At 54.3% G+C, this 16,010-nt stretch overlaps 1 protein-coding gene across 1 annotated transcript in view; it reads right to left on the reverse strand.

Annotated features, from left to right (window-relative positions):
• XXYLT1 (xyloside xylosyltransferase 1) overlaps positions 1-16,010 on the reverse strand; it is a 104,093-nt gene that overhangs the window by 34,497 nt on the left and 53,586 nt on the right. The gene's annotated exons all lie outside the window — the stretch shown is intronic.

The following is a 16,010-nucleotide window of genomic DNA, read 5'->3' on the forward strand; positions in this document are numbered from 1 at the left end:
TCAGGGGAGGGTAAAAAGAGGAAAACACGAGCCTTCAGTCAACACAAAATTGAGATGTTGAAGACAAAATTAATGAAGGAACCAAAGGCCGTGAAGAGAAGAAATTCTTAAATTGCCTACACACCAGTGCAAGGAGCCTTGGTAACCGCCAAGAGGAATCGGAATTGCTCATCATTACGGCTACGATTTTGACATGGAGGTAGCAGAAGTCACAGAATCTGTGACTTCCAAAGACCTCCGTGACTTCAGCTCCAATTCCAATATATCTTTTTTGAGCTGGAGCGACCACATCTGCACACAGTTTTCAAGATGTGGATGTACCATGGATTTGTATAGAGGCAATATATTTTCTATCCCTTTCTTAATGATTCTCAACATATTGTTTGCTTTTTTGACTGCCACTGCACATTGAGTGGATATTTTCAGAGAACTATCCACAATGACTCCAAGATCTCTTTCTTGAGTGGTAACAGCTAATGTAGACCCCATCATTTTATATGTATAGTTGAGATTATGTTTTCCAATGTGCATTACTTTGCATTTATCAACCTTGAATTTCATCTGCCATTTTGTTGCCCAGTCACCCAGTTTTGTGAGATCCTTTTGTAGCGCTTCGCAGTCTTCCTGGGACTAAACTATCTTAAGTAGTTTTGTATCATCTGCAATTTTGCCACCTCACTGTTTACCCCTTTTTATGAATATGTTAAACAAGACTGGGCCCAGTACTATTTACCTCTCTCCATTCTGAAAACTGACCATTTATTCCTACCCTTTGTTTCCTATCTTTTAACCAGTTACCAGTCCATAAGAGAACCTTCCCTCTTATCCCGTGACAGCTTAAGAGCCTTTGGTGAGGGACCTTGTCAAAGGCTTTCTGAAAATCTAAGTACACTCTATCCACTGGATCCCCCTTGTCCACATGCCTGTTGACCCCCTCAAAGAATTCTAGTAGATTGGTGAGGCATGATTTCCATTTACAAAAACCATGTTGCCTCTTCCCCCAACACATTATGTTCATCTATGTGTCTGACATTTTTGTTCTTCACTATAGTTTCAACCAGTTTGCCCGATACTGAAGTCAGGCTTAGCAGCCTGTAATTGCCGGGATCACCTCTGCAGCCCTTTTTAAAAATTGGAGTCACATTGGCTATCCTCCAGTCATTTGGTACAGAAGCTGATTTAAATGATAGGTTACAGACTACCATTAGTAGTCCTGCAATTTCACATTTGAGTCCTTCAGAACTCTTGGGTGAATATCATCTGGTCCTGGTGACCTATTACTGATTATTTATCAATTTGCTTCAAAACCTCTTCTAATGACACCTCATCTGGGACAGTTCCTCAGATTTGTCATCTAAAAATGATATACTTAATATACATACATAATATACTTAGACTTCTGTAAGGCACTGGACTGGCACCACACAATTCTTTGATTAAAAAGCTAGAAAAATATATAAAATCAACACTGTACAGATTAAATGGTTTAAAAACTGGCTAATTGATAGGTCTCAAAATATAACTGTAAATGAGGAATTGTCATTGAATGGGTCTTTCACTCTGAGATTGGTTTTTAGTCCTACGCTATTTAACATTTTATTAGTGACTTGGAAGAAAATCTAAAATGATGACTGATAACATTTGCAGACGACACAACAACTGGGGGAGTGATAAATAACAAAGAGGACATGTCACTGATTGAGAGCAATCTGGATCCTTTGGTAAACTGGGCGCAAGCAAAGAGTGTGTATTGTAATATAGCTAATATAGTATGTATTGTAAATATATCCATCTAAGAACAAAGAAAGCAGGTCACACTTGCAGGACGGAGGGGTCTCTACCTGGGAAGCAGGACTCTGAAAAAGACTGGGGAGTCATGAAGTACAATCAGCTGAACATGAGCTCTCAGCACAACACTGCTAATGTGATCAACAAGAAGAACATGCTCTGGGGTGGATAAACAGGGGCCTCTCGAGTAGGAGCACTGGTGTCGCTGGTACTTGAATCCTGTGTCCAGTTCTGGGTTCCACAATTCAAGAGGGATGTTGATAAATTGGAGAGAAGAGCCACAAGAATGATTAAAAGATTAGAAACCTGCCTTATAGTGACAGACGCAAGGAGCTCAATCTATTTAGCTTAACAAAGAGAAGGTTAAGGGGCGACTTGATCACAGTCTGTCAGTACCTACATAGGGTTCAAATATTTAATACTGGACTCTTCAGTCTAGCAGAGACAGGTCTACCAGGATCCACTGGCTGGAAGGTGAAGCTAGACAAATTCAGACTGGAAATAAGGTGAATTATTTTAACAATTAGATTAATTAACCACTTGAACAATTTACGAAGGGTTGTGGTGGATTCTCCATCACTGGCAATTTTTAAATCAAGTTGGGATGTTTTTCTAAAAGCTCTGCTCTGGGAATTATCGCGGGGCAGTTCTCTCTTTATCCTGTGCTGTACAGGAGGTCAGACTAGATGATCACGACAGTCCCGTCTGGCCTTGGAATCTAGGATCTGGGCCAAAACAGCTCAGTGGGCCAGATTCTGATCTCACGTAAGTGTAAAGTGGTGTAAAGTGAGAACAGCTCCATCAAATTCAGGAAACTTAAATACTAATAACTTAGGCCCGATTCCTCAAAGGTATCTGGGCAATGGAAGTTAGGAGCTTAAATACCTTCCAGGTCTGGGCCTTAATGCTTTGAACAGGCATTCTGAATGTGCCGATGGACCCCTCTGATAAACCACTAACAGAGCTACTATTTAGGCTAGTTACAATTCTAGATTCTCTGGGCCAGATTCTAATTTATCTTCCACTTGTGTAGATTGATTTCTGGTCATCATTTAGCTCTTGCTTCTGTCTACACCTCTCCCTGCTCTAGTTTGGTCTGTTGTTAGCCACCCGGAGAACTAACGGTGATACCAAGCTGTAGCTTTATTGAGTCTCCATGGATACTTTTAAGCAAGGTTCTGTCTCGGGAAGTGAGTCTGTAGAAAGAGCCTAACCTGTGCATTCACTGTGTCTCCGGCTCTGGCTACACTACAGAGCTTACAGCCATGCCGCTGCCCCAATGCAGCTGTGCTGATGCTCTAAGCCAACGGGACAGAGTTCTCCGTCGATGTAATTCATCCACCCCCAACGAGCGGCGGTAGCTCTGTCGACAGGAGAAGCTCTTGGGCCTGTCCACACCAGTGCTCAGGTCACTCAGGGGGTGGGGTATTCACACCACTGAGTGACACAACTTATGCCGACCGAAGTGGTAGTGGGTACACAGCCTCACTGATTCCTAGAGCACATCAGCTCATCCCCCAAGCTCAGAGAGCGCTCCAGCTGCCAGCCCTGCCGGCTTTCCACCTCAGGCAGCATCATTACCCAAGTCAGGTTCTATGGGTCAAATTATGGCCTCAGCATCACCGGTGCAACCCACTCGCTTCCAGTGAGCGTGGGTAGCTAGCTCCCAGGTCACAGCACAGACTGGGCTGCATGGGAGAGCTGATTTCGCAGCGCTGGCAGCTGAGCTCAGGACGAGCCAACGTGCTCTAGAAATCAGAGACGCAGTGAGAAATGAGTGAGGGTCCCTTGCAGGGCAGACCTGCGCTGAGTGCCCGGCTCAAGGCCAGTGTACGATTTGCTTCTCCAGAAGAAACACTCCAATACCCTTCTAAGCAGCATGCGCCGAGCCGCTCAAACCGGACGACTCACCGAGGCCGATATGCGCCGTGACTTTACAGTGCCGGAGGCCTCCACTTAACCACAGAGAAGGTGCAGGGACAAGGATCTTCACCTCGCTCAGCCACACGCCCGCCCCTGCCCCGGCGCGCCGGAGACAGCTCAGTCTCCATGCTCTGCCCAGGACATTGAGTGACCGTCGCTTGGAACTGCTCTGAGATCCACCACGTCAGCCCCCCACTCCCCCAACGCACCAAGCAGCCAGGGGATCACGCCGAGCTCATTCCAGCTGCCAAGAGGGAGGTGAAAGGCTCCCTGGCCCATTCCCGATCCCCCCAGCTCCTTCACACACCGCCTGGCGGAAGGGCACAGCCCAGCCAGGTAAGGCAGACTCTGGCAAGAGGGGATGGGAGGGCTGGCACCATTCGGCGCAGCTGGGGAGAAACCCTTTTCCAGAGCGCTTGTTCCATGTGGATTTCATTCACTGCATTTACATGTCAGCAGGCGAAAAACAGCATTTCCCCTGCCCATGGCCAAACAGTGCCCACCTTTAATACGAGCAGAGTCCTGACGGCGCCACATCCCCCAACAAACGCTTTTCAGTGGCTGCTTTGTTCTGTAACATCACAGCTATTTATACATTTCACAATCAAAGCCAACAACACATTGGCTGCGATGCTGAGTGTTCCCCACTAAGTGGATTAAAAGGACTTTGTCAACTTGTTTCAGTACCTACATGTTATGTACCAGTGCCGTTAAACAGCGACCATGTGGCCTCTCAGAATCCACCTGTTTATGCTCTCTGTATGTGTGTATATATATCTCCTCATTATATGTTCCATTCTATATGCATCCGAAGAAGTGGGCTGTAGTCCACGAAAGCTTATGCTCTAATAAATTTGTTAGTCTCTAAGGTGCCACAAGTACTCCTGTTCTTCTTTTTGCGGATACAGACTAACACGGCTGTTACTCTGAAACTTGTCAGAATCCAAGTATCTTTTTCCTCAACTGCCTGCTCTACCACCACGGAGCTAATGAAGCCTGGGAGACTCCATCACAGAGTCTATGGTGATGAGCACAACACAGGTGCTTTGTACAAGCAATAGTTAATAATCACCACATTCCCCCTGGGACGCAGGTGGGTGTGAACATCTGTGGGCACTAGTCTCCCCCTCTCCAGAGTGGGAAATGGATCCACACGGGGTGAGTGACAAGGTCACACAGCCAGACAGGTGCACCAGGTGTGGGCAGGCGGGCTCAGCCCAGCTGGATCCAAATGTGGAGGGGCTTAGTGTGGGGGGATCCAGGTGTGGGATGACAGCACTCTGTGTGGGGCAATCTGGATGCAGGTGGCTCAGTGGGGGATCCGGGTGCAGGGGGGATCTGGACGGACAGGGATTTGTTGGGGGTTTCTGGGTGCAATGGTTGGGACTCTGCAGGGGGGTCCAGATGAAGGTGGTAGTAGCTCAGTGGAGGGGGGGGCTGGGTGTGGGTCCACTGGTAACCCCAGCATCTGTGGATAAAGCTTGGGGCTTGCCTTATTGGCTGCCTGACAAGCACTGCCCTGCCTTCCTCCCTCGGCCTGATACCATGTCCAGCACGGGGCAGGAGTGCCTGCTGGGCAGGCAGGGTGAAGGTCAGGGTACCAGGAGGGGGCCTGAGCTCCAGCACTGACCCACTTCATAGCCTGGAGGACGGGGCCGAGGGTGCTATGAGGGTTAATTACGGCCACTGACGTGCTTGGGGATCCTCAGATGAACTGGCACAATTCGAGTGCAAACAACACTAACAATAACGTGAACTGTCTGGACTCAGCAGTTCTTCACATTCCATTATCATCCTTCTTACAGCACCACACACTCGCTGGCCTCGCTGCACATGGGTCCCACCATCCGCAGTTACCATTGTGCTGAGGATGGGTGGAAAGCCGTCGGTTTTCAGATCTAAAAGGACACTGCAGGGAATAAGAGACGACGCAGACTGGAGTGGCTAGGAACATATGGCTCAAGTATGTGGCTTTTCCATTTCAAATGCATCCAGCACTTTCTATTTATATGTCTCCAGAACACATGGCTTTACAGCAGCACTGAATTCTCTGCAAACCCTGCACTAATCCAGGTCCTATCCCACATACTATCCTCACTGGAAAAGAAAAAGAAAGGTTAAAGAAAAAAACATGACATCAGACGAGAGACTTGCAGTCTAGTCGCTGAAGTATCGAAGCTAAACTGTAAATCCAGGTGAAATACTGTCTGAGCGCCAACCTGAACAGTGTTTCATTTTGTTAGCTGGAGCTGTGTTCGTCCAACACTATCTAAAGGGGAGAGATGTACTCACTTCAGACTGCAGCAAAGCAATCCGCGGCCTGACTAGCATTTGCCACCATCATAAACCTCTGTTTGCAAAGATTTCAAACCGGGGTGCAGCATTCACACATGCTAAAGCAGATCCCCTAAGCCAGTGGTTCTCAAACGCTTGCACTGGTGCCCCTGTCACACAGCAAGTCTCTGAGTGCGACCCCCCTTATAAATTAAAAACACGTTTCTACATATTTAACACCTTTATAAATGCTGGAGGCAAAGCGGGGTTTGGGGGGAGGTTGACAGCTCACGACCCCCCATGTAATAACCTCGTGCCCCCCTGAGGGGTCCCAACCCCCAGTTTGAGAACCCTGCCCTAAGCTCTCCGGCTAGCTTTAGGAAGCGTTAGCACGATGCAAGCAGAGTGACATAGGAGCAGGCTCTCTGCACTGGGAACGTGAGACACAGGCCTGAACACCCCATGTCTTTCAAGGACTCGAAACCTGAGGCTAGACCAGGATTTCACAACTGCTCAGTATCACTACAGCAGGCCAAACCAAACCCCTGCACCCACACGTCCCAGGAACCCAGATGTGGATATAGATCAAACGGGGCAGGCTGGTCCCATCGCTCACAGGGACCCGAAGAGGGATCCTGGAAAGTCACTTGTGCAGAACAGCACCGTACGCTCACTGACCCCTACCAGAACAGCCCCTGGGCTAGTCACAGGAATAAGGGAGGCAAGGATTAGAGAGGTGTGCCGCATTGGGGATTTAGAGCAAGCCTGATAAATGTGATAATCCAACCCCAGGCGAAGGGAACCGTTTGACGGGAAAGGACGTGCTGTGAAATCAATAGCGTTCCCAGCCAGCAGGCTCGCGGGGTGCAAACTCGCCTGCACCGTTGCTTTTCGTGGCAGTGCATGCTCCGTGGACCGTGGCTGGGACAAGGGGCTGTTTCTGGAAGCTCTCGTGCTGTGCAGGGAGGTGCCTCTGGCTGTCAGTCACATGCAGAATCTTTCTTTCATTTACCAGGAAGCTTTTTAAGAATCCGACTTCATCTCAGCTGCAGCCAGGCCCTGTGCAGGAACCCAGCAGCCAGGCAACTGGAAGGAGCGCCCATCACAGGCCCAGGCCGGAGCAGGAGAACTTGCACTGCACCTGCATGCAAGAGTGGCTGCTTCCTGCTGGGCACTTAGTCCCTCATTTTCAGGAGCCCCAAGTGCGCCTATAGAAAGGGCTGGGGATTTAAGCAATGCACTCACAAAGCTACCAGACAATGAACGCCTGTCAAGCAGCCTGGCCTGCTTCTACTACCTGCCCACGAAATAATCAGTGATATCGATATTTGCAACAAATCCATGCGAGCCCCTGCACAGAGATTCCACGTTTGTCACTGCACGTCATGTGGCTGCAGAGGTGGCACCTGGACCTTCCTGATCTGAAAGAACAGGCCTCAATAACTTGCGCTAAAAGGGAATCTCCACTTTGCTGTATAGGCACTATGTATATTTGTTTGCTGTACAGACACTATGACACATAGATGAGTGGGTAATTCCACGCAGCTGGGGACAGTGACAGATGTACGTTGCCATGCTCTAATGCGGCTACTTCTTCCTCCTATGGCAACATCCATCTGAGTGCTCAGAGAACTTTAACCGGTAATGAACTACGCCTCACAAGCGCCAGGGGACGGAGGTGTCATTAGCCCCAGGTTACAGATGGGGATACAAAATGCTTTCCCCAGGGAGTCCGGCAGAGCTGGGAACTGAACCCAGAGCTCCTGGGCCCCAGTTCCCTGCTTTAACTACAAGACATTTAACCAAAATCACCAAACTGTCTCCAGGGGGAACTGGGACCCTGGGCTCCAGCAGCACTGGAGCGAAGATGGGAAATTTCTACCTATGTTTCTGTGGCAAGTGCACAATTTTCACCAGACCCAACTTTGGCCCCAGCAAACCCACAGCCAAGGAGGCAGACCAGTCTCCCAGGGAGCAGGGTGGAGGCGGCTGTAACTGCTGTCGGGGGGAAGCACCGCAAGGAGCAGCATGGCTTCAGAGTGGGGGAGCTGGGAGGAGGGGACTGAAACTTCCATCTGCCATGTGCTTCCAAGGAGCAGGAACGGGGGGAAGGGTTCTGATACCTCCAGAAGGGATGGCTCTGGGAAGAGCTCCCAGCCGCAGCCGGTAAGGTTTCCAAAGCTATCTACTCTAGTGCAAAGCAGCCCTGAGACAGCTCATCGGGTTTCAATTAAACCAGCCATCAGGCATGTCATCTGCCAGCGCTCATCGGTAATTCTAGAGAACAAACTGCAATTAATCGTGCCCCAGAAGGAAACTGAGCTCAGAGAGGAACTCCAATTTCCTCTCGCCTCTCTGCACTGGTCCGCAGGCTGTGCTGGCAGACACACCTCCGGAGAACAGCCACCCTCAAGTGAGACATGGAGAGAGGAAAAACACTACAAAAGCATTTAGCACTTAGGCAGAAAATGAGCACGGGCAAAAATAAACACTGCTTTGCCAGCTGCCGTCTGCCCAGCTCGATTAACGGCTCCGAGCGCGGCTGGTGCGCTCCCTGGTAATGGCAGCGTGCCGGGCTGTAATAGTTATGATTTACTGGGGCACTTGGTCCCTTTACAGATAGTTTCCCCTTTCTCCTAAGAGCGGGTGGAGGAACCAGGTGGTTCCCGCTCCGAGGCCCAATCTCACCCAGGGAGCCTCCCCCCGCAGGGAATCGGCTGGCAGGGTCACGTGTGGAATCATTAGGATGTTTTCTCGGAAAATGAGGCTTTTTTAACTTTGCTACTGAACATGTAACTATATTTTGCCATCCGTTCCCTTCGATCCCAGGTCTTTCAGCCGTTGTGCAAACAAGGGCTTTAAACCACTCCCAGCAGAGCCGATCTCCATTCGCAGTGACAGTTTTACAGCCTGTCAGTACCGTGATCCCTGCAGCAGCCAGCCCGGCGCAGGTGCTCCAGATAGTGCACAGGAACGGCGCTGGGGGCCAGGGCCCCTCCTCAGTGCGCCCAAGGGGTACCATGGGCTTGACAATGGCATTTCCCCTCTCGCACCAGCTTTGTTACACTGCGCTCCACAGACGCTCCTCGCCCAGAGCTCTCACCCTGCCGTGGCCAGGCGGGAACCTGGCTGTACGTGTGCGAGGGACGCAAACGGCAGAGGAGGAAGTGGCAAAGGCACATGATTCGTTTCTTTGCCAGAACTGAGTTTCCATGAAAGCGCAAATTAATCTGTGATCTAAACTCAGGGCAGGGGCCAGGCGGACGGAGCTCTAGTCCCCGGTCCGACACGGGCTCTGCCTGGCAACAGGCACGTCACACAGGCCCCGGGCCAGCAAAGGGATCCACGCCTGCGGCTGGATCAGGGCGTTCCTTTTCCTGCACCGGATTCCCCCTCCTCACGGGGGTGCTGTGAGGCTTAAGCAGCAAGCGTGGGCCAGGCCCACTGCCAGCGCTCTCAGGGTACGTCCACACTGCAATTACACACCGACTCAGGCTGCGGGGCTACCAAACCACAGCGTCCAGGCTCCAGCCCAAGTCAGCTGACACAGGCCAGCCGTGGGTGTTTAACGCAGTGTAGACGTACACGAAGGCTCTGTGTGGTGCTGGGCCGGGGGTCCCAAGGAAAGGAGCGTCTACGGCACCTCCTCCCACCTCCATTGGTTACATGAGGGAGGCTGCGCAGACGGTGCATTACTGGGCCACCCTTGCGACAGCACGGCCTTTGCGGCTCCGAGGCAGGGTCCCGCAGCGCAGCGGGTGCCATCAGCACGTCTGGAACGAGCAATGGCGCTGGAGAGCAGGAGTCTGTCCTCGCCGAACTCCCCAAGTCCAGCAGCCCCCATTGTGAGCAGGGCTGGTGTCAGCATGGTGCCTTTGGCCTGAGATGGAGCGTTGAAAGACTCCGAGATCCCCCAGCTCCACTTCAGAGCGATCAGCCCCAAACCTCCCCAAAGACAGCACGCGGGACACATGGGACTCGCTGCAGGGGAACGGAGAGCGGGGCCTGCGGCGCAGAGACCAGAAACGGAGCCCCAGCCCTGTCCAGCAGCCATGCGACTCAGCAGGCCAGTGGGGGCAGGGCTGGGACCCGGCAGTCAAGGCACAATGCCCACTGGCCCTAAAGCAAACCCGAGTGCAGAACTCTGCCCCACACGTCACAAGGCGCCTGCCCGCTTGTCTCAGCTGAGCCGTCCCTGTGCAGCAGGTGCGGTGGGAAAAGCGATCCCTGCAATACTCACAGTGCGGGAGGGTGCAAAGCCCATGCTCCCACGGCCCACGCCCTCGCACTTACCTTTAGCTTCCAATCCCATCAGCAAATGTAACTGTTCCCTGCACCAGCCCCACCAGGCAACTCGCAGACGTACTGGGGCAGACATGCCCGCCCCTGCAGACGGAGCAGCTTGTGCTCGGCTGGCTACTTACCGATGTTAACTTCATGGGCCAAATGGATCCCTGGCGTAATGGGGAACTTGCTGCCAATGGCCTCCAGCAACCCACCCATTGGGCCGCCAGCTGGGCAAGGGCCGGCGTGAAGAGTAAACGCAGCGCGGCCTCCAGCCCACGCGGCCGACGTGACGGCACGTGACGGCGCAGAGCCAGCTGCACAGGCTCTGGGGATAGGCCCGTCACCCGCAGCCAGCAGGGTTTTGCCTTGCCACGGGCCCGCTCCATGCTGAGCTGCGGCCGTCCTGCAGCCCAGTGAACGAGAGCCTCCGCTGCGTTAGCGTCCTGGCAGTGACGGCCAACGTTAGTGCGTCCCCCGCCTGCGCCAGGGAAATCACAGGGGCAGCCCTGCCAGGCACGTACCCCTCGCTCACACGCTCTTTTCCAGGGCCCGGGAAGTGCTAGCCATGGAAACCAGACGTCTCCATGGGAGCCAGGTGTCAGCAGTTCTTTAGCAGGACGGCAGCCTCACGCCAAGTGTGCACAACCATGCGAATCTCTGGCAGCCGCAGCGCACGGCTCTGCTCCTTCCCCACAGCACGAGAGCCCTCCGCCCTGGTCCCTAGCCCCCTACCCCTGGTCTACAGGCAGGAGTAGGGGGCTACCAGTCAGGGCTCCAGGCTGCTATCTGGCTTTGCTTCCCAGCTCAACCCGGAGTGGCTGTGAGACCCTGAGTTCGTCCTTTGGCCTCTGTGTCTGTTCCCCTCCATACAGTGGGGACAAGCTCCCCACAAGCTCAGCTCCTCCCAGGACGGGTCTTTAGTGCAGGGTATGGAGGCGTCTGCCTGACCCATAGGCACCTGCTCTCTGCTGTGCCGGGGCCTTTGGGCTCAGGCTGGAAAACTCAGAGGAGAATTTAAGACAAGGAGAAAAATGCCTGAAGTCCCAGATTTCATTTCCTTCCCTTTCCTCCCTACAGCGCTAGCACCGAGCGGTTTCCTGCCTCTGGAGAGCATGGAAAGCGCTGGGTCCCGGGGCAAGCAGCCAAAGCCACGTATTGACCAGGCGGGCATTATAACCCACACGGAGCAATGTCCCGCTTCGGAGAGGAACGTCCTGCGTTCCTGGGGACTGCGGGGGAGAGGCAGCAACCTCCCATGGGACTGACCGCGGGTTGTCTTGTCTGAGCCGACTGCCTGGCACTTGTTCGGACAGGGTGGGGGGAGCTGCCACGTCACACACGGGAGGTGAGAGAGCGCCACCTACGGGCTGCATGCAGGCTGTGAGCAAGCCTCCCTTGCAGAGAGGGTGTGTGTGTGTGTGTGTGTGTGTGTGTGTGTGTGTGTGTGTGTGACTGGCGTTGAACAACCCGATGAAACAAAGCCCTTTAACTCAGGCTGGGAGCTGTCCCTGTGCCAGCGTGCAACCAGCCAAACACGCGATGAAATGACATGGCCCCGGAGCCCCGGTGGCACCAGTGTGCGGGCCGGCCTGGAGGCCAGGCAGCCAGCAGGTGTGGCACAGACACGCACTGGGCTGCGCGCTCACTGCTCCATTGTGTCACCTTTGACTCCTGACTCCTTTGATGATTTTTGCTACCTGGAAATGACTCTCATGACGAAGAGCGGCAGGCTCCCTCGTGCCGAGCGTGCATTTCCAGCCCAGAGCCAGCGCTGCTCACAAGCGACGGGCCCCAGGCAGCTCCACATGCCCCAGCCCATCCTCTCCGCCTTGAACAATCTCCCACCCGGCTTTGAACTTGGCGGATGCACCCCAGAACTGAACGGGCACATGCTTTGGCTAAGCCCCACCCCAGCTGTGGCCTGTCTCTGTGGCTAACTCCACTGTCAGAAGGGCATGGGCTGTCCTAGAGCCCCCCTCTGCGCTGCCTGGGAAATCTGGCTGGCACCTGGCTGTGCCCCTGCAACTTTCACTCCTTCCAGGTCAGGGCGTGATCTCAAGAGGTGCTGAGCGCTCTCATCCCCCAGGGAAGTTAGCTCAGCACCACTCTCTCCAATCACCCTGTACTCCACAGTACACTACGCACTCCAGCAAGGATGGTCTGGGACTTTAATGTGTATTGAACTCACGCCGGCGTGCACACACCCCACGTGCACACTTGTGCATACGCACACGCATAGACATGCACAAAGTGTATTTGCACTGGGTCAGCCAGCAGGGTGTGAAGCCCGGCTCCAGCAACCTCCACGGATACCCAGGAAAAAGCATCACCTAAGTGACCAAATTAGCACTCCGATGCCCAGAGGGAGATGTTGGAAGGGGCCTGGGCAGGCCGTGTATGCAGGAGAGAAGCCATCTGTACCGGGTCAGGTGACTCTTACAGAGTCCAGCACAGTTTGCCAGGTACGGGGGATCCCAACAGCCGTGGGCAGCAGGGCACAGGCAGGTGACACAAGCCAGCACAGAAGCTCCTCAGATGCCCAGACCTACGGCAAACCTCACATGGATACGCAGGTTATTTATACAAACACGCTCCGCTCCTTTGTCTGCCCTTTGTTCATGGCTTCCTTTGTTTTTCTAACCCCCGTGTTCTCGGCTGTTCCCGGCCGTTTTCCCCTGGGCTTCTCTGAGGGCCGTGAGCAGTTTCCTGTTTTGTCGTGTGTTCTCCTGTTAGGGTCCTGTTTTCTTGACAGATTAAGTCTCTCCCTCTGCCCACAGGACAAAGCCTGCCTCCCGCGGAGCAGGGCCCTGACCATGTCAGAGCCACGCCGAGAGGAAGCTGGGAGGCTGCCGTCAGAGGCTGCAGCATGAGCATGTGCAAAAGCAAACGTGATACAGTTCACAAGCTCTGCAGCCAGCGTGCACGGCACACCACGGGACAGCTGGCCTGCGAGCTCAGCACACAGCACGACGCTCAGGGAGCCGCGCACGCCCGGCATCCCCCACAACATGCGTGCCTTTGGAAAATGCTCCTTTCGCGAGGCAGCTGGGTGTGAAATAGTCTGCAAGCCCCGAACATGCATGGAAATGCCGTGGTCCAGCCCCACTGGCTGTGTCCCGTGGCCGCCTGAGCCCTGCTAAAGCCCCCGTCCGCCTGTTCTGCAGACAGTCCAGAGCAGTCAGTTAACACCAGCCCCCCCGTCCGCCTGTTCTGCAGACAGTCCAGAGCAGTCAGTTAACACCAGCTCCCCCGTCCGCCTGTTCTGCAGACAGTCCAGAGCAGTCAGTTAACACCAGCCCCCCCGTCCGCCTGTTCTGCAGACAGTCCAGAGCAGTCAGTTAACACCAGCTCCCCCATCCGCCTGTTCTGCAGACAGTCCAGAGCAGTCAGTTAACACCAGCTCCCCCGTCCGCCTGTTCTGCAGACAGTCCAGAGCAGTCAGTTAACACCAGCCCCCCCGTCCGCCTGTTCTGCAGACAGTCCAGAGCAGTCAGTTAACACCAGCTGCCCAATGAGCAGAAGCCCCAGCGTGCTCTTGACCCAGCCAGAGGCATCTGTCGGACTGGCAGGGAAATACCTGCAGCAGAAGAGATGGCCAGAGGAGAGGAAGGAGGCAGAACTAGCTCTCCTGGTTAATGATGTCAGTAAGCAGATTCCACAAGCCCATCATGCCCCTGACACAGCAGAACAGCGATTCCAGCCCATCAGCTAATTAGCCCATTAGGACGTGTGCCAGCCACTGGTGACAAACCATCAGCAACCCCTGCACCTGGCTGCTTCTGCACTCGCAGGGCAGCTTCCACATGTGGTGTTATTTCCCAGTGACAAGGAGTGAGCAGCTCAGAGCAGGCCCCAGGATGTCACAGGGCGAGGCCGGGAGCGACAGCCCATAGGAGCAGTGGCCCGCTGTGACAGGCTTAGCAAGGCACGCAATTACGTACAGTCCAAAGTGCCAGCCTCCATGCGGTGTGACCTCGCGTGTACAGTGCACGAGGTCACGCTGAGTGGGTCTGCCCCCAAACTGACATCCAGATCCAACTTGTGGGGCACCAGCTGGCCAAGGCTCCGCCAGTCGGGCATGCAGGCACGCCTGGCACAGACAGATGGCACGATGGAGCTGATGAGTGACTTGAGAGCCTCACTTGAGACCCTTTGTAGGGGCCTGACTGCTCAGCACTGCCTGAAAACCCGACCCTCTTGTGGAAGGCCACAGCATGACCGGGGCGCCTGCTTCAGTTTCCCCCTCAGAAAACCCAAGGACTCTCCACCAAGCGCTTTTGACATAATCGTGCGTCTCCTTTCAAAACCACTGAGCAAACTGTCCAAAACATAAGTCCCAACACGTAGCCCATTGATCACCCCACTGCAAGTAGTCATTGAAATCCCATCCCTCAGCCCCACGTACCACACAGATGTCTTCTGCCTCACCTAGGCTCCTTGGCGGTTCTCTTCTGTCCCTCTGTGAGGCAGACACCCTGCCCACCCAGTGGGAGCACAACCAGGCTCTTCCCAGTGGGAACTGCCGCACCCTGTCTGCCAGGAGACCGCCCTTGCCACTCCCCTGGGCCCTAGTTCCCCCGGCCCCCTCACGGTTCCTCTTGGGTGGAAACTCCAGCAGGCAAACTCCTCCGCTGCCACCTTCCCTTCAGCCTCTCCACTTATGACGAACACTTGAACTACGTCTGTATTGGCCTTGGTGTTCGCTCCACCTGAACGCTGCTCTGCGGGCTGGGCGCGTAGCAACACCCTCGGCTTGTTGGCATGGAGCAGAATCTGGTCACTTGTATTGCTAGTGGCTGCTGGAATTGTACGCCCATTTCCAGGCCGTGCGTGCCAGCACACACTGCTCTGCCAAGCCTTCGATGAGACACTGTTACTGGCAAGCTGGGACAGATGACACCAATTTCAGCTCTGCCCGACTGATGCCCTGTTTTCAGACAGGAAACAAAACAGTGCAAACTTGGAGTTTTGCTGGTACTCAGGGCAGGAATCCCTCTGCTGGCAGCCCCCGAGCCCCAGGGGAGCTGTACTTCTGACCCTCTACCATGCACGGCGTCCAGGGAGCAGACAGTGGTGCCTCACCTAGTGGAAGCGTTGGTGGGAAAGCGCCTCTAACACACTAAGGAGTCCATGGCTGCATCTGCCTCCGTGCCCACCTGACTGTAGATCCTGGGCCAGACTCAACAGGCTGCTCCGACTCATCCGGAGCTGCCACAGCTATGCGCTGCCTGGGCCTGGTTTCCTCCCCAGGCTGTGCCTGTGGGGCAGCGCTGCAGGCAGTAGCTCATGGTGGACGTGTCCGAAGATCTGGAGGGCAGTTTACAAGCCCAGCCCCCCTCGATACAGAGGCCAACCACTGGTTACAGCACCTGGGCACTGATCTCTGATGCCTGCACGAGAAACGGAGCCCTTGGGTTTGGGCTCTGGCTTAAACAGAGAGCAGCTCTGCTGCTCCTCCCATCCTCAGCCCCCCAGCCCTGTCTCTCTGGCTTGGAGAAGTCACCCAGAACTCCCCCTTGCTCCCCACCTGCCTCCTGGTGCTGGCAGCTCTCCCCTGTGCTCTGCGGGCGTCACTGGAACCCGAGCAGCAGCTGCTTCCAGCTCTCCTGCAGCCAGGGGCGATGCCACAGGCACCAGCTGGCCAATCTGCCCTACCCAGCGCTCGCCAACTCGGCCCTCCTCAGCCCCCAGCTACGTTCCCTCTAAGCTGCGCGGCCGCACAGCTGTCTATTAAGCCC

Source organism: Malaclemys terrapin, chromosome 9 (genome assembly GCF_027887155.1).
Source record: "Malaclemys terrapin pileata isolate rMalTer1 chromosome 9, rMalTer1.hap1, whole genome shotgun sequence".
NCBI classification, from domain to species: domain Eukaryota; kingdom Metazoa; phylum Chordata; order Testudines; family Emydidae; genus Malaclemys; species Malaclemys terrapin.